The sequence below is a fragment of the Diabrotica virgifera genome, chromosome 8 (genome assembly GCF_917563875.1).
Source record: "Diabrotica virgifera virgifera chromosome 8, PGI_DIABVI_V3a".
Classification (NCBI taxonomy): Eukaryota; Metazoa; Arthropoda; class Insecta; order Coleoptera; family Chrysomelidae; genus Diabrotica; species Diabrotica virgifera.
Genome location: NC_065450.1, coordinates 138,048,772 through 138,069,899, shown reverse-complemented (window position 1 = coordinate 138,069,899; position 21,128 = coordinate 138,048,772). Strand labels below are relative to the sequence as shown.

The following is a 21,128-nucleotide window of genomic DNA, read 5'->3' as shown; positions in this document are numbered from 1 at the left end:
TTTGATAAAAATGTTTTTTTCAATACTTAAAATACTTTTTGAGTTATTTGTCAAAAACCTCCTAAACGTGTTTTTTTTTGTTGAAAAATGAAGGTATTTACTCGAAAATAACTCGAAAAGTATTAACTTGGTGAAAAATTGCTATAAAACAAAGGGTGCTTAGAATTAGACGTTGTATCCATTTCCGAACTTATTTTGAACATATATTTTTGGGATATGTTATATGCCATTAGAGTGAAAACTTAGTCTTTTGCTAGCAGTTGCCGCTAGGGCATCTATGCCATTTCGTTCGTTGCAATTCGGGACTGCACGCTGGGGTTTGTTTTGGTTGGATCGGGGAGAGCAGCATATGTGCCTCCTGATGAGAGACTAATAAGTTTCGAAACCGATAGAGGTGCTTGCAGCACTCTCTGATTGGACTGGAATATGGTTCGGCTGTATTTTCGTTTTGCAACGAAATTGAAAATGGTTATTCATTTTTGATTTACATTTACTCTGTGTGGAGTATGAAGGGAACCAGTCTCGTTGGAACTTTACCGCGCTGAGCAGATGTGACGTGAATTGTAAATTGTAGAATTCCCTCATCTTCCTTAGTCTCAGCATCCGTATGGCTTGCAAATTGTAGAAGCCTCGGAGGTGTAACCAGAGAAGGTTCCCATTGTTTTCATTCTGGTGGGATATGTTATATGCCATTAGAGTGAAAACTTAGTCTTTTGCTAGCAGTTGCCGCTAGGGCATCTATGCCATTTCGTTCGTTGCAATTCGGGACTGCACGCTGAGGTTTGTTTTGGTTGGATCGGGGAGAGCAGCATATGTGCCTCCTGATGAGAGACTAATAAGTTTCGAAACCGGTAGAGGTGCTTGCAGCACTCTCTGATTGGACTGGAATATGGTTCGGCTGTATTTTCGTTTTGCAACGAAATTGAAAATGGTTATTCATTTTTGATATATTTTTTCACTCCTTATAAGGGGTGAAATTTACCCCCGGGACAAAAGCATACAGAGGCCCAATATCGTTTTTATTCTTTGACATGTTACCTATGTGTTTGCCAAATTTCATATTACTCCAAGCGGCGGCGGCGCTTTAAAATTTAAAGCAAAAACCGTGATTCAATGTATTATAGGTTGCTAACCGTTGCTAACGGCAACCGACACAATAAATCACATTCGTAACGAAAAATAAATCTCCACTAGACTTTAAAAATCATTTTTAATAATTAAATGTAATTTTCTGTTAAAATAATTTTAATTTTAAGATATTATAAGTCTTTCTTTAGTCAATGACTGTGAAATAATTTCTTAATTGTAATAAAGTCACTACGATTTAAGATAACAAAAACAAAAATTTTTCTTTTGTTTTGAATGTTTACTTTGTCTTCAGCAACAATAACCTGCAAGTTAGAAAGTCATAGAATGTACAGGGCGACTTCAGTTCTAAATGTTTGCCCCCTTATTTTCAAACTCGAAATAAGCGGTTGAAAAATCTTATACGCATTTATTTGCATCAGACTATGAAAATATAAGTCTTTAGAATGAGAGTGAATCATGGATTAACTCTCTAAAAATTTTTTTAAAGTTATAGCCTTCGACATTTGACCCCTTGGGATAAACAAATTATAATATCTAAGCAACAAGTTTACCAATCGGGCCTTACAAATTTTTTTAGATTTGGATTTGAAGGATCTTCATTTTAAAGAATTAAAAAAGAACATATAAGCTATTTGTCCAATAAATAATGCAATTGAAAAAAACGGCCTTTTTGGACTTTTCGCAGGCTGTTTTGCAGTAACGTATTAACGAAATTAAACTTGCCATAGCTCAAACTGTAGGTTTTTTAATTTACTACAATTTTCTTTTTAAAAGTTTTTCTCTAAAATGAATATCCTAAGCTGCAAAATTTAAAATCTTTAATAATTGCAAATTTAACAAATGAAAAACGTTATAATTAAAAAACCGCACAAAATTTTTGGTTACATTTAGTCGAAGTTATTCCTGCCATCGTCCTTTACAACACCTGGTAGGTTTTAAAAATTCCTGAATTATGTCACGTTTTTTCACCCACATTAGTAATCAGTAACTATTTAGTAATTATTTTTTTTTTTGCTAATTTTACCAAATTGGCAAAATTACTTGCTAAAATCACAAGCCAGTTGTGTCTGAGTTTAGCAAACCGAATATAAGTACAGATTACTAGGTGCCTTAAGATCAAGGACAAAATTTCATTTGTAAGGAAGGTACATATAAGTAATCTAAAAAGATCAGTTGTGAGGATTTTCCCAGAATTTTCAGACCTATTAACTTTCTTTTAAATTTTCTGAGGACGATTTCCGGAGTAGAAATCGAAACGTCAAACCGTCGGTACACTACGAAAACCAGGTAAATGTCGAAATACCGAAATCGAGAAAAAACGTTTTTAAAGTTTAGTGCTTTATTTTGAATTAAGCGGACCAGTTGTGTTTGATATTCGATATGCTAGTGAAAGATGCATATATCAGAAATAATATTCTATCATTAGTTTGAAAAAGTTAAGAGACCTAGCTGATTAAACCTAAATTTAAGATCTAGGTGGAATCACTTACCTGGTTTTACCTGTAAATCAAAATAAATCACACTGTATTAAAGACACTTATCACCTTTTTACTAAATATGGTAGATATACAGCAGTAGAAATATTATTGTTGTCCGGCAAATATAAATGTGCGCGTAGTTGGTTTTACATGCAACAGAACTTTGATTTTATGGAAGTAAGTAGCGATATATTGTTTTATTTGAAAATGAAAAGTTGGTTAGGTATAACTTATTTGTTTATTACACAAATTATCTGCTGAAGAGTAAGTCGTATCATTTATTGAGTTTTACCTGTATGTAGAGCGTAAAAAGCTGAGAATTTTGGTATACTTAACTCAATATTTTAAAATTTGTCATTTATCTGATTTTCGCAGTATACCGACGAAGCAATAATTGAACTTAGTAAGAAATGCAATTTTCATTACACCAAGAATTGTGACTCAATTCCATAAACTAAAATCCCAGAATGTCTAGAAATGCACCAATTTGTCTCGTGCTTTATATTATTGAAATACATTGAAATCTAATATTACATAACCTACAGCAACAAAGCAAATATTACCGTGCAACTATGCTAGTGATAGTTCCCCGATTTTCTTAATTTTCTATTTTCTGCCGTCATCAGCTCGGCAATCGGTAGCTCTAGTTTGATACGGTAGCTTTACGGTTCTTCCTACATTCCATCGGCTCTTGGTCGATGACCTGACCACTTCACTTAGTAAATGCAATTACGTACCATTATACGCATTTCTTCCATTTTCTGCATTTATATAAAATAAGTTTATTATTCTATACATTTAAACTTTTTAAATTTTAAATAAAGTGTTTGTATTTAGAGGTACTTTTGTCAAAAAGAAAATACAATGGAAAAAATAATTTTATTTAAAAATATATTATTTATCATCATTCAAAAGAACCGTTCTTTACATTTTCTTCTTAAGATAATTTCTTTCAAATGTTGACCATGACTGAGGTTCATTCTGAATAATATGGTTCATTCTGAAGTTCTAATTCTGGATGACGCGTTCGAGCATTTCGATTAAGCCAAAAAATTTTTCGAACCAAAAAATTAAGCAATTTTTGGGAAAAACCTATTTAAAATAAAAAGCGTAGTAAAATTTAAGTGTTTAAAAAAAGCTTAATTTTTATTTTTTATAAAAGTTTCTAGCTTCAAAACTGAATAAGTTCACTCAAAATAAAGTTGGCCCCCTTTTTTGAGTATGTGATAGCTTACTTTATTTATGCATTTTTTATATGATTTGTAAGTTTCGCCGAAGTTTCATCTGTAAGGGCCTGTATCACCAGTGTATGCAAATTCTGAACAGCCGTATATTAACCAATTTTTGTCTTACAGAAAAACAAAATAAAACTACATAGCATATTAAAAGCAATACCTACATTTTTTTACACTTTGAGATTTTCCTTATCACTCACACTTTTTAAGTTCTTTTGAAAAAAGGGCATAGGTCCAGAATTATTAAAATGAGTTTTTTACTATAAAACCAAATTTTTTCAAAAGCAAGCACTTCGAACCGGTCAAACTTACAGATCGTGTAAACAATACACGTATACAGTGATGATCGCGCTAATAACCGGCAAAATAGCGCAAAAGATAGAAAACATAACACATTATGAAGTGAAAAGAGACGAAACTGGTAGAGGTGCAAATTATCGATATAAACGTTTAAATGATTAACATTACATGACATAGTTTCCCACCTTTAGACGTCTGTAACAGGATTATTTTATAAAATTCTACTGTCACAGTGACAGTTGTCATACTCCTCCGATACGTCTAAAGGTAGGAAACTATGTAATGTATGTTCATTTAAACGTTTATATCGATAATTCACCTCTCCTACTTTTGTCTCTTTTCACTTCACAAGTGAAAATGTTTTCCATCTTTTGTGCTATTTGTGTTATTAGCGCGCTCAACACTGTATACAGTGATGAGCGCGCTAATAACCTGCAAAATGACGCCAAAGATGGAAAACATAATACATTGCGAAACAATAATAGATGAAACCAGTAGAGGTGGAAATGATCGTCATAAAGGTATAAATTAACATTATATTACATAGTTTCTCACCTTTAGAAGTCTGTGACAGGAGTATTTTATAAAATTCCACTGTCACAGTGACAGTTGTCATACTCCTCTGATACGTCTAAAGGTGGGAAACTATGTAATATAATATTAATTTATACGTTTATAACGATCATTTCCATATCCACTAGTTTCATCTTTTTTTGTTTGGCAATGTATTATGTTTTCCATCTTTCGCGCTATTTTGCCAGTTATTAGCGCGCTCATCACTGTATAAAGTAAATGGTAACGTTGTAACGATTAATTTTATTTAGGGTGCTAAAGAGGGGGAGATTTTCATGATTTTTTTATTACCACAAAAGGATCCAATTTTATTTTCCGTACAAGAATTCGTTGATGCTAAAAAAAATAAAAATAAAGCTTTTTTTAAACATTTAAAAAATTTTCATACGTTTTACCCGAAAGTTGCTTAATTTTTTGGTTTTTCGCGTTGAAATATTCGATTTGGAGTTTGACGAATGTATTTTTGATGAGCTACCACTTTACTTTTACTCGAATTATAGTACACCCTTTATTTCGTTTTCTTTTATAAGCTACATTTTTGTTGACAATATTTTTTTCCATCAAAAATTCACTTTTTGCTTATTTGCAAAAAACTGCCTGTAAACGTGTTTTTTTGTTGTCGAAAAATAAATATTTTTAATCGCCAATAACTTGAAAGTATTAACTTACTTAGAAAGCTCTATACGCTGTGAGCTCGTAGGTAGAGGGGATAATTAAAAATTCGTGAGCGCCAGTAGTGACAAGTCTGTAAGCCTTTACTGGAAATTTGATATAAATGTCAATGTGATTAATTTAAAACATTGAAATTAAAAACATTAATAGGAAATAATATTACTTGGTCAAAGCTGTGGTGTAAGTATATTTTTACCTTAAATATACTTACGTTTTAAATACTGAATTTAAGTTTTTTAATACTTTGTAATTATGTAATATGTAATTATAAATTAATCTAAGCGCCATCTACACGATTATTCTGAAAGTACCCGAAGAAAGAAATTAATATTTCATTAATAGAATGTTAAAATGATTAGCAAAATCTTAAAAAAATCGATTACAATTTAATTACTTTTTTGCGTTGTAAATATTAAGCGATAACAATTAAATAATAAATTTAAAAATTACCGGTGAACGTTGCATTAGTAATACGCTAGGAGCGACACCAGCGAAGCTCAGAGCGTATAAAACGATATTTGCTTAGAATTAGTCAATTTATGCATTTCCGGACTTACTTTAAACGCGCGTTTTTTCACCCCTACGAAGGGGTGACTGTCACCCCCAAGTAAAACCAACCAACGGCACAAGTTTAACTGTAAAGTAGAGGGTGAGTAAAGATTATTTGGCGTTGCCCTTTATACTTCTGTACTTGTTTGAAAAATTCACAAATTAATGCACGTTTTTCTCTCTACAGCTTGCACTATAAAGCATCCTATGTCAATATCTCATATTAACCTTGTCGTTTAGAAGTAATAAGTTTCTGGTTTCCTAGTAAATCCTACACTAGCTGTGAATAATTTAATGCATTCGGTAATATCATGCCAGTATGCAGGATTTCTTAAGTTAAATGAATAAGAGTTATCAATTTATTACTATAGGTACTTCTGTTTCCTGAATTATATTTGCAAAGTTCTAAGAAGTATTTAGGTGCACATACTTTGTCTTAAATAGCGTACTTCATAGTAAAGCTTGTTTCTTACGCACGAGGAGCTACATATACTATTAGTAGGGAAGGCAAGTATGCTAAATTTGCAGTTACTCGAGCGTTATGGGGATCCATTGGGTTGTGAAGATTAGGACGTAAAACCAAAAAAAGTTAAGTTAAGTTTTCCATTTTAGTCAGGACTTTCCATTTTTTAATTTAATTTTCGATTTTCAACAATCGTTTTTTCCGATTATAGCGCCATCTATCCATAATTCGAAAAAGTGTCTCGAATAAAAGTTACTTATTTTTACCTAAGGAATCCAAATCTGCAATATCAAATGGGGGCTCCTATTTAAGATTTTAAAGTAACCACCCTCAGTGTGTGTCTTGTTTGATTTGTCATTCGATAGAGTTTTAAAAAATATTGAACACGTATTTTTCAGTTTTTTTAGATGTGATGTTCATTTCGCAAAACATCGCCGGGTTACTATTTGAAATTTTAAAGTTGCCCCTACCCTTTGCAGGCGGGTTGTGTTTGATATCATTCGATATATTTTTTTCACGTATTTTTCAGTTTTTCGATCTATACGAAATATTCGCTTTTTTTTGTGAAACTTTGTGACTTACATATTTCGTTACGCTCCGCTCAAATCGTCAAATTTTTAAAACATACACTGTCCTTCATGTACTTAACTTACCTTATCTTAATCTGACGATTTCGAGTTTTTCTAAGGATATAATTTTTTTTCGGACGCCCTTAACGAACTCCCCTTTATTAAAAGTTCATATATGGTAGTATTTACAGGTTAGAAGGTTTCTCCCCATGTGATTTTCTGACGCGCTCGAGTAACTGCAAAAATCCCCGCTTGGGCTCCCCTACCATATAATATATATTATTATATCTCATATTTATATATTACACCTGATATCGCTCACTATACTAATGAGTGAGCCTGCATACACGAAACCATAATGTACAGGGTATAACAAAAAGGTACAACTACAACTACTTGGGAACTATAATCTATAAGTCGTGGAACAGTACCCAAGAGACTAGATGCAGCATCCGAAAGGCAAAAAGTGCATTCGTGACTATGAGCTTTCTGTTCAAGAACCATGACCTCACCCTAGAAACAAAAATAAGGCTCCTCAAATGTTACGTGTACTCAGTGCTTCTATACGGAGTGGAAACGTGGACATTGAAGGCTTAAACTTTATCGAAATTTAAGACTTTTGAGCTATGGTTGTACAGAAAGAGCCTGAAGATATTATGGACAAACAAAGTCACCAATGAAGAGGTACTACGGAGGATGAACACAACCGCAGATTTGGTCAACATTGTGAAGGGCCGTAAGCTGCAGTACTTGGGACATATTATGAAGACTACTTTAGGTGTCGCGTCAGTCATGCACAGAGTGAATAGTGAGCGATATGAGATAATGTATGATGAGATATAATAAAATATATATTATAGTATAGCTCCCGGTGCGTCACAACCTTAATACAATGACAACTATAAACCTCAAAAATACAACTGTTTCTATAAACTGTCAACTTTTGTATGTTTATGTTGGTTCCTCTAGATTATGTAGACGTCACTAGACATAAAAGTAAACAGTGCAATAAGGGAAGAGTTCAGGACTGTATAACGTTTAGTAATACAGTCCTGTACTTCAAGTAATTCGTGTGTCTTGTAGCGTGGCGGTTACTGTATATTTAGTGTAGTTCCCCGTGCGTAACAAGCTTTAGTAAATATACCCACAAGTACACACACCCAAATTTATATGGAATCACCATGTATTTCAAAACAATATTTATTTCTTTAAAAAAACTTAATATTATTGCGAAGAATAAAGATTTTTATTGATAATAAACAAATCGGTAAGACAATCAGATAGTACAGCTCGGTACAGTATAGGTTATTTGCTTGAGTTGCAAATTGAACGAAAATAAATAAACTAACTTTTGCGTCCAAAAACAAAAATATGCCACATGTGGGGTTATAGAACCTACAATGGGGAAAGACTATTGGTCTTGTGGAGCAAGTAATGTTCTCAAAGGGACATAGCTGCACAGCTAGGTGTAACACAGGGCGTTCTGTCTAAAACCTATGCTAGGTAACAGGAAATAGGAAAGCTCAAAAATAAAGAAGGGAAAGTCGCCAAAAAGTAATAACGGCTCGCCACGATCGTTTAATTGTCCAATCAGGTGGAAGACACCCAATAATTTCTCAACAGCAGCTCCAAAGGCAGCTTTTGGAAGGTACAGGTGTAACTGTTTCGGTTGAAACGATAAGAAGAAGAGTTCGTGACAAGAAGTCTACAGCAGGAGACAGTTATGGGTTCCCAAGTTATCCAGGCAACACAAGATTGATCGTCTGAATTGGTGTTTTCACCACCAAAACTGGAACGTTGGCAATTGACAAGATGTGCTATTTTCAGAAAAAGTCAGGATTTGTGTTAAATCAGATGACCCACGAAATCGTGTAATTAGAGGTCGAGGAAGACAAGCAAGAACGAAAACTGTCAGATCTGTTCACAAATATATAAGGGGAAGTGTAATGTTCTGGAGAGGAATTGTGATGCGTAAAAAAATTTCTTTAATTTTTACCCAATCAACGTTAACTGTTCACAGGTATGTTGATAACCTGTAGTTAGGCTCTGGAGAGGTGCAACAGGAGAAAATTTAATTTTCATGCATGATAATGGACCTCCACATACCATTAGAGTGACTAGAGACATCATTGAAGCAGAAGTTATCCATTGTTTGGAGTGGCCTGCTGGCTCGTCCGAGCTTAACCCTATTGAGTATTTGTGGGATATTCTTAAAAGAAAAATAAGTGCTCGCCGCGAAAATCCACAAGACACCGCACGGCTAGTACAAGCTGCTCTTGAAGAATGGAGCAACCTACCACAACAAAATGTTGATAATTTGATAAGGAGCGTGCCCCCGCAAACTGAAGCTTGCATAAGGACTAGAGGTGATAACACTGACTACCAAAAAAACAAAAAAAATTATTAAAAAACAATTTTATTAGTTTTCCATTGAAATTTTTTGATGCTATTGATTTTAAAACAACTAGTTTCAATTTGTTGTTTAAATATTTTATTCTTTTATTTAATTGTTATACATTTGTGACTAAATTGCTTTAAAATAAATATTATTTGACTTCGTGCGTTCGTTTTTTTAAATCCGCACGAAATAATAAGAAATGTCAGATGATTCCATATAAGTTTGGGTGTGTGTATATCTTGTTTGTTCAATAAATATTTTATTTCTTTGATACTTTCTTATGTTGTAATTCCTATGAAAAGAAAAAAGCCGACCACAGATACTTAATATGCAAAGTGCTTGCACATTACCCAGATGGTGTTTTCAGTCCGTTTATAAATTTATTATATCAAACTAGAAAATATGTGAAAGTCAATAAAATAATAAAACAAGTCGTTAATCACAATCTGCGTAACATATTGCCTTTTCAAAAGAAATGTATTAAATGAATATCATTTTTTACAGAGTATTAGGACATATAAAATTGATGTAATTAATAAAAGTTATTTTTTTTTCATTATTTGCTTAATGGCCAATTTTACTTTATTACATATTGCTAATAGACATTTGCAACTTTTTGCATTGAGTTAAGGATGATTTCAGGGAAATGTCTAGTATAGAAAAATGGGTGAAAATGCACAATTGATGCAAAATACAAAGATAGCATATAGAGTATAGTACAGGCAATTATTTTAAAAATAGTTTTATATGTTAATTTTAGGAATTTTAAAATTATCCACTTCAATTGTTGAGTAGTGTATTTGGTGTATGGTATTTTGGTGAATGGTATTAAATTCTGTGGCGATTGAATTTCTCGCACTCTTCAACCAGCACATGTTTTACTGTAAAGGATTCTACATATTATCATGCACTCATCGTTTTCGGCACGAGGCTTAGTCTCCGAAAAACCTGATTTTACAAAGAAGTGCCTGATAGCATACGTTCCGAACAGTATGAATTGTTCATATTTAAAACCATTAAAATCAATATTTTTTGGAAACTAAACGCTACGCGCTGGAAACGATGAGTGCATGATAATATGTAGAATTCTTAAGGGTTAAATCGCACTCATCACAAATTGGGCGTCCTTCATTTTGAAACAAATGTTCATCAGAAAACAGTCATAAACGGGAAATTATTTTTGAAGTTATACGTATTCTGCGCGCATGCGCATACAGACAGTATGGAGTTCGTTGCTAAATCTTTTAAGTTATGTATGTATCAGTCCAAATAGGGCGTGGAAAAAATATATTAGTGTTTTTAGTAAATATATTTATTATAATTTTTGTGCCTTTGGATTTGTCTGCCTCGGGAGTAAGATAGTAAGTAATATTTAAAGTATTTTATATTTCACTTGATCTATTTGTCACTATGTGTGGAAATTTTGTAATCCGTAAAAACAAAGGAAGTACAGCTCAGTGGTAGAGCGTTCGACTGGGGATCGAGAGGTCCCCGGTTCGAATCCGTGTTTTTCTATTTTTTTTTTTATTTTTGGTATTGCTTTAATAAACAATTTTGGAAAGTAGTAAGTAAAAATTAAATTAATCTTTAAATAAAATACAAATAACCTATTGAAAGTATATTTGTTTCGTTGAAATCATATAATAGAATTTTAACTTCTTACGTGCGTACAAAGAACACACACATTCTTTTTTTTTTGTCTCATGGCCTGAGGTGGTTGCTATCGTCCAATCTAATTTTTTGTCTACTGAAGCTTTGATGGTGTGGATTCCATTCCATTTATTGTTCCAGTTTGTGAACAGGTGCTTTATGAATTAGCATTTTAGATCCATACTTACAGATTGAGATAACATGGGGATACTTTTATTGGGCTTTGGCGTTTGTCTGCTGCTTCATTACCTTATATTGCAACATGTGATGCCTATGATGAAATGTAAAAAACTTGATACTTGTATCTTCAGTATGTAATTTATTCATTTCCTATTTAGATCCATACTTAAAAATTGGGATGACATACGGATATTATTAACGTTTATGGCATTGGCATTTCGGTCTGCTGCTTCATTACCTTCTATTCCAACATGTGATGCTTTTCTTGCAATGTGAGAAACTTGATGCTTTTTTCTTCAGTATGTATGTAATTTATTCCTTTCCTATTTAGTTCTTCCTTTACTAGTAAAGGTAATGGATGCTGCGAGTATATTTTACTGATTATGTGTAGTAATGACATAGAATCTGCTACGTTGATATATTATTTATTTTATTTGAATATGAGCTTTGTTTTGAATTTTATGTGGGGGAACATTATCACAATCGCAATTTTACTCTAAAAATAAAAAATAAAATCACGTTTTTTACGTTTATCTCGCTAGAACTCTGTTCCATTTTAGTATTTTTTTCTGAAATTTTTATAGTATTGTACTCCTCACCTTCATTTCACAACCCGAAGGGGAGTAAAATTATATGAAAATGTCACGACGGCAAAACAAGTCGATAATTTTTAAGAGCACGAGCGTCATTCGGTAAGCTTATTTCATCAATAAAACTGTCTTTTTAAATCATTTTAACTAATATTTCATTGATATCTTCGCCTGAATATCTGCTAAACCTATTCATAGTGTTCCCTTTTTAATGTCACTGAATGTTCATTTTTGCGCAGGGCATCTCACGTAATACTTGATGACGGGAAATTATCGAAAAAAATGATTGTACCAATATTAGTATCACAGAGTCAGAATAAATTTTGACAATACTGCGAAAATTTTTCGAAAACTTGTTGCCTACAATAGACACGAGAGCCCGGAGGGCTCGAGGGACCCTTGCCAAATGGAAAGAAGTTTGAGAACAAAAATTGGAGCATTGTTTTCAAATTTATTCATAATATTCAATAAATTAATGTGACACATTTTTCAACTTGTTAAAGTTTAGCAAATGTTTAGACGAAGATGTTAATAAAATATTAGTTAAAATTGTTTATAAATACCGCTTTACTCATGAAATAATCTTACTCGAGCGCTTAAAATTGCCGATTTGTGTTATCCCCGTGACAACAATTTGACATTAGATGCACAACTAAAAAGTTTATTATGGATATTTTCTTAAATGTGACAGTTGCCAAAACTAGGAAACTGGTTGCAATTAAACAGAAATAATCTACTTAAAATTGTTCCCACTGTAATAAATAATGCACAGTAGAATATTCCCGCTGTAATAATAATCTGATTGGATAGAATTAAACACTTGATGAAAAATCTTACTACACGTTTGGAAGGTTAAAATCATTAAAAAAATTTTCGCTGTAATTTGTATTCTTGTAGGTTTCTATTGGTCAGAATCTCTATGAATGAAATTATCACGTTGAACTATACAAAGCAGCAATATTTAAATTAGTTAAATAATGTATTTTTTTTTATTAGAAATAACCCGCATCAACCATAAAAGGTTATTAGCGGTGGTACAATGATACACATTAATTTGATATAAAATATAAACTATTTTACAAAGTTTTTTTACAGAGTTTTTACAAAGTTGATTTTAATTTATGATTGTTCTGAAACGTAGCACTCATATTTGGTTATATAATTTAGTTTCCTTTAAAAACCTAATGATTTTGTCACAATCCGCACTGTTTAACGCACACTTTATATCACATGGTAGTCCAGTAGCTTGTCTTTGCAGATGATGTAATGGACAGTCTATAACAATGTGACCTACAGTTATATTGGTGTCACAGGCGTAGCACATTTATTGATTTTTTTTAATTGAGGTTTTCTTGGGAAATATCTGTATCTTCGGAGTTATCATTTTCAGTTTGATCTAGATTTAGTTGACGACGTATTTTCTTCCTTATTCGTGTAATTCTAGATTTAATGCGTCTGTCTTCGAGTTTGGGGTAGATATCTGTTAGCGTTGTTAATAGTCCTGCTATGTCCTTCGTGTATTCCTGTGCGATACTTAGTGGATTGGGGGAACCGTGTGCATCATCGAGAAAGCTGACTATCTCTGTATAGTTTAATTCAAACAGGGCTGAAGCTTTATCAATAAATTCCTTTGCCGGTTGGATAAGTGATTCAGTAGAAACTGTTTCTCCAGTTTTTGTATTAGATTTAGTGACTCTTGGCTTTTTTGTTGATCTTGCTTTAGGTTTTGTAAAATCTATTTCTGTGATTTCTACCGGTGGTGTATTAACTGGAGACGATATTTCAGAATGAAAACGTTTCGGTATAGTAATTTCTGTAGGGAGTTCTTGGGAGTCCATTACTTCACCAGTGTTTTCTGTTTGATTCTGGACAGAGTGATTTTTGTCTTCAGCTGTTGCATTACAGGAAGAAATAGAGTCTTGGTCAGTTTGGGATGTAGGTATGGACGGGTTTGACTGGGTGGCCGTATAGGTACATGTTGAGGCGATATGACCAGATTGATGACAGAGATAGCAAGTGAGTCCATCAGAAAGAAAGATTCGGTAAGATGTATTATCGAAGTCAATGAGAATTGATTCAGGAATAACAAGATTGTGGACAGGTGTATAGTACACCTGCCTACAAAAGCTTAATACGTGACTATATTGAGGATCTTGAATTCCCGCTCTTAAGAAAGACATCGGTGAAAGAAGATGAAAGCCCTTCTCGGCAAGATATTTTTCGAGGATGTGATGAGGAATAGACGGACAGACACTAGACAGCAGTAACCTATTAGCAGAAGTGACTAGTCTTCTTGCTCTGATAACATTATCTCCTATTTTTATACCTCCGTGGTCTGTTAAAAAAGTGTCAACAACTTCTTTGCTGGAAAGGTAGATGCAGATTCTGCCGTTTGAAATTCGTGATGAAAAAAATCCATTTTTGGGTTGTACTAGTGATCCTATTGCTGTAACGTAGTCTTCTAATTTTAGTATGTCTACTGTTGGGATAATAACGGCTTGTAGTTTCGAAGGGAATGTAGCTGTTTCTGTTGGGTAATTGTAGAGTAAGATGGTGTTTGTTGATCGGGTAACATTGGAGGACCCCTGTAGTCAGAAGTACCAGCCATCGGATGAAATTGTTAAATACTTTTTATTTTAATTTTCTTATTTCGTTTCATTATATTGTAATTGGGGCAGTACGACTCTGCCAATTACAAAGTATTTAACTTATCGAAGATAAGCCAAAAAACAAGTTTTTGTTAAACACCTTTGAATTTACAAAACTGTATGACTGGATTGAAATTCTATAAGATTTTGATGAAACCGTAAATATATTGATAAAATTACTTACGGCAATCAAATCTCAACTAATAACTAAACTACTGGTTATGTTTCTTATAATTAATTTAAAGATTTACTATGGTAAAGCGATAAAAAACTTCGAGACTAAATTTAGGTGTACTTAATCAACTAGGTTCAGGACCGCACTAATGTATTTACTTTCATAAAAAGTATTTTCTTGTTAAAACATCCAATAGTTTAAGCTTCAATAAGTTTTCACGTCTTTTGCAACACGCACGGGAAATCCATATTAAGTGATCATGCGGTCGTTGCTATTTTTCTGTTAGGAAATACATACCAGATCAATTTGCGGCTACTTGTAGTGGCCCATTCGTAACAATTACTTTCACTAGAACGCCGCTCTTATTTCTGGAATGAAAGTATAGATCGAACACTGTTTTTGTTTTTGTTTTAGTCAAATAAATTAGATTTATCAATTTAAGAATAGTTTCAAGAAAAAGCGGAAGTAATTTGGAAAGCATTTATGTCATGTGCACAGTGATGAATGATCATTCTAATGAAAATGTAGTTTAATTAATTTAATACAATTACCTGACAGCAAGTACAATAGCGTTAGATCTATTCGTCATACTTATAAATTATTCTGCAAATTTACGTATACTACGTAAAGCAACATCTTTACTAGGAACAGTTTATAATATTGTGTTTTACTTACTATTATTTTTAATTTTTCTTTCATGGCTATAACATATATACAGGGTGTTACAAAAAGGCAGGTCACAAATTAAATCACATATTTTGGGACCAAAATTATTTCGATTGAAAGTTAGTACAAATGTGCACATAAAAAAAGTTACAGCTCTTTAAAGTTACAAAATGAAAATCGATTGTTTCCAATATATCGAAAACTATTCGTGATTTTTTATTGAAAATGATGGCATTTTTATGGCAGGAATATCTTTAAAAAGATAATAGTGAAATTTGTGCATTTTACGGGAGTTTTGTTCCCTTAGGCCTTCCCAAACTTTTGTGTACGTTCCAATTAAATTATTATTGGGGTACCATTAGTTAAACACAATGTTTCTAAAACTTTTTTGCTTCAGTATTTTGAGATGTGGCTTCTTTTTTAATACGTTTGCATACAAATTGTATGGGGGTTTTGTTCCTTAATCCCCCCAAATGTTTGTGTGCGTTCCAATAAAATGTTGTGGTGTCATTCGTTAAACACAATGTTTACCATGTTTGGAATTTTTACAACAATTCGGCGTTCTCTAACCAAGAAGGCAAGTATGTGCATAGAAACTAATGGTCATCACATCCTTTTGGAACTATCTACCTTTAATACTTAATCTTATTTTTGTTAGTTTCATTTCATCGTAATAAATATACCCGTGTTGAGCTGGCCCCCCCCACTTGCAAAAATTAAAAAACAAATAGCCCTGATTTATGAGCTATTTATGAGCTCTCATATTCCGCAAACTAAAAATTTTGAGCTCGTTCCACTGAGCAGGAATTTAATACCCTAGTGGGGGGGGGGGCTGAGTCAGCCCCCCCCACTACTGTAAAATAGGAATATTGAATCGGTTTTTGCGGCAGAATTACGAGCTATTTATGAGCTCTTGAAATTATATACTTTCGATTTTTGAGCTCATCCCCTTCACCCCCAAACAACCCTTTAATTGATTTAACTTAAGAGAAAGATGCTGAGAAAACTTAAAATATATCGTATTGCGGATATAATTCATATAGCTTATATACTCTAAGAATAAACTATTAAATCAAGAGCATTTCGATTATTGAGCTACAACCCCTTCGCAAGAAAACCACCCTATCTTCCCGGCTTAAGAGAAAGTTGTACTTAAAATGCATTCAACTAATTATTTGGCGACTACATATCATTTAATAATTTATAACCTTCCAAATTACGCGCATTTAGAACAGTAAATTGCAATTTATTTTGTATAGTGCAGTCACTGAAGGTAAAAATCAACGATTACCTTCAATTTCGGTGAACCTTCATCGATTTTCACGAAAATTGGTCAGTAGTTAGAGGATACGTCAAGAAACAAAGGTGACATGGTACCACCTTGCGCCTTTACCCTGAGGGTGGATACCGCCCCTTCTCGGGGGTGAAAATTATTTTATAAAAAATAAATGCACAAATCAATAAAAGAACAAATTAAAAGCAAAATTCATTATATAAAGTTAATAAAATAAGTCAATACTTTTTAAGTTATTAAAGATCAAAGATTTTAATTATTTGTGAAAAAAATGCATGTTTTGGAGAGGTTTTTTGTAAATCACTGAAAAACTTTAAGTTTTTACAAAAAAGTTAATAATAGTTTAATTCGTATAGCTTATATTCTAAGAATAAACTCTTAAATCACGCGTCTTTCGATTATAGAGCTACAACCCCTTCGCAAGAAAACGACCCCATATTCCCGGCTTAAGAGAGAGTTGTTCTTAAAATAATTTAAATTAATTATTTTTCGACTACATATCGTTTAATAATTTATGAGCTTGCAAAATATACGCATCTCAATTATTGAATTGCCATTTTCTTTCTATAGTGCAGTCACTGAAGGTAAAAATCAACTATTACCTTCGATTTCGGCAAATCGCCATTTATTTTCACGAATTGACAATAACAACTTGGGGTTTTAGCCTGGGGTATATGTCACCCCTTCTCGGAAGTGAAAATTACTTTATTAAAAATAACCCCACAAATCGAGAGAGGGACAAATTGTAAGCAAAATTTGTTATATAATGTGATTAAAATAAATCAATACTTTTTGAGTTATTAAAGATCAAATATTTTGATTTTTGGAAAGAAAATGCATGCTTTAGAGCGATTTTTCATAAATGACTCAAAAACTGTAAGTTTTTACAAAAAAGTTTTCATCACTAAAATTGAAGCTAATAAGAAATATAATAAATTGCTTACTTGAAAAACCCTTTAATGTTAATTTAAAGTAAGTTATTGGTAATTAAATGTATATTTTTTTCCGCGACTGTTCAAATCTAAGGGTTCAAGCTTAAATAACGGGAAAGAGATGCATTTTATAACACTTAGGTACTAAATACTTGTCAAAGTACTAAGAAATACCTATGAAAAATAAGATCCAGAAAAAGTTGATAGTATCAAAATCCGCTCACCAATTTTCGTGAAAATGAATGGAGATTTACCGAAATCGAAGGTCATAGTTGATTTTTACCTTCAGCGACTGCACTATAGAAAGAAAATGGCAATTCAATAATTGAGATGCGTATATTTTGCGAACTCATAAATTATTAAACAATATATAGTCGACAAATAATTAATTTAAATTATTTTAAGTACAACCCTCTCTTAAGCCGGGAATATGGGATGATTTTCTTGCGAAGGGGTTGTAGTTCAATAATCGAAAGGCGCGTGATTTTAGAGTTTATTTTTAGAATATAAGCTATACGAATTAAACTACTATTAACTTTTTTGTAAAAACTTACAGTTTTTTAGTGATTTACAAAAAACCTCTTCAAAACATGCATTTTTTTCACAAATAATTAAAATCTTTGATCTTTAATAACTTAAAAAGTATTTACTTATTTTATTAACTTTATATAATAAATTTTGCTTTTAATTTGTTCTTTTATTGATTTGTGCAGTTATTTTTTATAAAATAATTTTCACCCCCGAGAAGGGGCGGTATCCACCCTCAGGGTAAAGGCGCAAGGTGGTACCATGTCACCTTTGTTTCTTGACGTATCCTCTAACCACTGACCAATTTTCGTGAAAATCGATGAAGGTTCACCGGAATTGAAGGTAATCGTTTATTTTTACCTTCAGTGACTGCACTATACAAAATAAATTGCAATTTACTGATCTAAATGCGCGTAATTTGGAAGCTTATAAATTATTAAATGATATGTAGTCGCCAAATAATTAGTTTAACGCATTTTAAGTACAACTTTCTCTTAAGCCGGGAAGATAGGGTGGTTTTCTGGCGAAGGGGTTGTAGCTCAATAATCGAAATGCTCTTGATATAATAGTTTATTCTTAGAGTATATAAGCTATAGGAATTATATTCGCAATACGATATATTTTAAGTTTTCTCAGCATCTTTCTCTTAAGTTAAATCAATTAAAGGGTTGTTTGGGGGTGAAGGGGATGAGCTCAAAAATCGAAACTATATAATTTCAAGAGCTCATAAATAGCTCGTAATTCTGCCGCAAAAACCGATTCAATATTCCTATTTTTAAGTAGTGGGGGGGCTGACTCAGCCCCCCCCACTAGGGTATTAAATTCCTGCTCAATGGAACGAGCTCAAAATTTTTAGTTTGCGGAATATGAGAGCTCATAAATAGCTCATAAATCAGGGCTATTTGTTTTTTAATTTTTGCAAGTGGGGGGGGGGGGGCAGCTCAACACGGGTAATAAATATGTACTCTGCTTTTAAAAATGTTTAGTTAACATTTTTAATTTTATTTGTTTTAAGAGTTATTTGTTTTAATTTGATTTTTTACTTTTTTTCCAAACTTTTTACGAACTCTATGCTGAATTTATAATTTATAAAATTAATTATTTTCGATTGTCCATCCCTTGATAGTAGGCTATTGATTATGTTCAAAATAAGAGAGCTAAAAGGAACTACAACGTTAACGGGATTTTATTGTCTCATATAGTCACTGGACCTTTAAGTTTGAAAAAACCGCGGAGTGCTACCATTTAAATGGGTGCGTTTTTGAGAAATGGGTGAATTAGTCCCTAGGCACAGGGTGAATTAGGGTGAGTGCTATGCACTTTTGGTAAAAAGACGTCTACAGGAAAATTGTTCCAGGTTAACTTTACTATCGAAATATTACATTTTAAAGTCAAAAATATTTTTATTTGCAAAAATATATTCAAAAGAAAAGCAAAAAAACAACACGAAAGAAAGCAATTTTGTTTTTTGCCCCATAACTTTTTTCCACGGGGATATAGGTATAGACATTGCTTTAGCAAAAATTATCTTACATTCTTTCTCTTTAAAATAACGTTTACTAGAAGTCTCTAGGATTTATATTTACCGAAATGGGATTTTTCAAAATTCGCCGCTCACAGCATTTTTGGGCCATTTTCCCCATTATTTCCCAAGCATTGTTCTGTAACTTTTTTTTACGCATTTCTAGGTATATGCAATGGTACATTTCTTAGAAAGAGGAGTCAGTTACCTTTAAAATGGTCTATCGTATAAGGTTGATTGACTATTTTGAAGCAAGTTCTGCTTTTTCAAGGTTTTATACTTTTAATGATTTTTGATATTTTTTATGATTATTTTTTAAATTTCTCATTATGACTTTTTTCTTGTAAATTTAGAGATATACATTGTATAATAGAAAACAGCATATTTTCTTTACTTTAAAATGGTGTATTCCACAAAAATCTAGGACTATTTTTAAACAAGATATCCGTAGGATATCCAAGAGTATCCATAATTGGAGAAAAATTTAAAAATTTTTATTTTTTGTTTTTCATGAGAAGAATATAATTGCTTATTATAATATACTTTTTAATTCCAAATAATTTTTCTTAATAACACTTTTCGATATTGTGAAATATAAAGGTACTTTACTCCTGAGCAAATTTATATTTTTTAACATACCTCGTACACTATTAATAAAATTTTATATCTGATGATTGCATTTTAGGTTTCAGACTAGGCAGAGCATTTTATAAAGAATAACTTTTTTTCATAAATTAATACTAAAAAAGTTTTCCATATGGTTCCAACTATTGCATGTGTAATATGTCACACTTTGAAAAAGCATATCTTGTTTAAAAATAGTCCTAGAATTTTTTACAGTACACCATTTTAAAGTAAAGAAAATGAGCTTTCCTTTTTATTACACCATAAATATATACCCAAATATACAATAAAAAAAGTTATAATGAGAAATTTAAAAATAATCGTAAAATATATCAAAAATCATTAAAAGTATAAAATTTTGAAAAACCATATCTTGCTTAAATATAGCCATACGGCCTTCTACAATAGAACATTTTAAAGGTAATTGACTTCTCTTTCTACTAAATGTACCATTGCGTATACCTAGAAATGCGTAGAAAAAAGTTACAGAACAATGTTTGCGAAGTCACAAGGTAAATATCCCAAAATCGCTGTGAGTGGAGAAATTTGAAAAATCAGATTTTGGAAATTGTAAATCACAGGGACTACTACCCAACGCCATTTTAAAGAGGAAGGATTGAAGTTTTTTTTCTGTGAAGCAATGCCTATACCTATATCCCCGTGGAAAAAAGTTATTGGGCAAAAAACAAAATTGCTATCTTTCATGTTTTTTCTTGCTTTTCTTTTGGATATATTTTTGCAAAAAAAACATGTTTTTGACTTTAAAATGTGATATTTTGATAGTAAATTTAACCTGGAGTAATTTTTCTATAGACGTGTTTGCACTAAATGTACATAGAACTCACCCTAATTCGCCCTGTGCCTAGGGACTAATTCACCCCTTTCTCAAAAACGCACCAATTTAAATGGTAGTACTCCGCGGTTTTATCAAGTATAGAGATCCAATGACTATATGAAACAATAAAACCCTGTTAACGTTGCAGTTCCTTTCTA

At 32.3% G+C, this 21,128-nt stretch overlaps 1 protein-coding gene and 1 non-coding gene across 2 annotated transcripts in view; both read left to right on the top strand.

Moving 5' to 3' along the window:
* LOC126890346 (uncharacterized) overlaps positions 1–21,128 on the top strand; it is a 481,113-nt gene that overhangs the window by 271,251 nt on the left and 188,734 nt on the right. The gene's annotated exons all lie outside the window — the stretch shown is intronic.
* On the top strand, positions 10,770–10,841 carry Trnap-ggg (transfer RNA proline (anticodon GGG)). The gene has a single exon. It is a non-coding gene; the product is annotated as a tRNA-Pro (tRNA).